Source organism: Aptenodytes forsteri, unplaced genomic scaffold (genome assembly GCF_000699145.1).
Source record: "Aptenodytes forsteri isolate BGI_AS27 unplaced genomic scaffold, ASM69914v1 Scaffold76, whole genome shotgun sequence".
Classification (NCBI taxonomy): Eukaryota; Metazoa; Chordata; class Aves; order Sphenisciformes; family Spheniscidae; genus Aptenodytes; species Aptenodytes forsteri.
The window spans coordinates 1793363-1794545 of record NW_008794444.1 but is presented as its reverse complement, the minus strand read 5'-3'; positions in this window follow the sequence as shown (position 1 = coordinate 1794545).

Genomic DNA, 1183 nt, shown 5'->3' with positions numbered 1-1183 from the left:
GGGGGGGGGGGGGGGGGGGGGCCCAGCCCGGCCAGCATCCAGCAGGAAAATCCGAAACTGTGATTTACGCCCGCGAGCGGCGCGGAGCGGAGCTCGAGTTTGGTCAGCACTTAGGGAAACTATTTCTGTTGTCACCTTTCTCCATGTCGGGGTGCGGCCGTGCCCCAGGTTTAGCTTTCTGAATGTGCCTGATGGAAAGTGGGTCCTGCAGACGTCTATAATTTGCACACAGCGACGGTAACACTAAAGTTGATTTTATACGAGTCATCAGAGTTTGCAAAGTGAGTTTTATTTTTTGTATTCCTTTATCTTTACTTAAAGGTGAATGTGTATTCCTCTGGGAGGAATAGGAAGAAAAAAAAAAAACAAAAAAAAAAAACAAAAACAGGAATGTTAATAATGTTAAACAGAATACTTCCTCCCTTATCAATATATATAACCCTGATGTATTTATGCATATTGTAAGCTTACTTTAAAAAGCTTTGAACTCTCTTCTGTTGCATGCCGTTCCCGGGCAGCCTTTTATTGTACATGCATGCCTTTAGTCCTGGTTTTTCTGTACAAAGTTAGTGCACAAAGAACTATTTTTGCCTAGTTAATGTTGCCGAGCAATGCATATTTTTTCAATTCTTTTTTTTTTTTTTTTTTTTTTGGTGGGGGGGGGGGGTTCATATATGGAAATCGCATGTTCGTTACATGTAAAAGCTTCCTGATATAAAGAAATACTAATGTTTGGAGATGCCGGTCTTTGCAAGTGTACAGTTTTCAAATGTTGTTCCCAGTGAAACACCCTCGTGATTTCAACTTGCTCCAATGTATTTATTACTCATTTCCTCCCATGTAACTAGGAATCATGGCTATATTTCATATCAACGGTATATTGAAAGTGAAGGGAGATGATTAATACAAGGTTTTGTAACACTGGGGTGTGGCGCCTCCTTCTTTACGCTCTTTTTGGCAGATGGCCTCGTACTTTAAAAAAAAAAAATTAAAAAAAATAGAATAAAATAAATGGCCAGCCCCGTGGGGTGAGAGAGGGGAGGAGGAGTTGCGTAGTTCTGCAAGGGGGGGGGTTATTATCTTTATATAAAGCCCGTGGCAGGGCTTACAAATCCCCGGCGTTCTCCACGCAGCCGCTTCTCTGTCCCTTTGGGACGCCCGCGCCCCGGGAGCTGTTTGGACA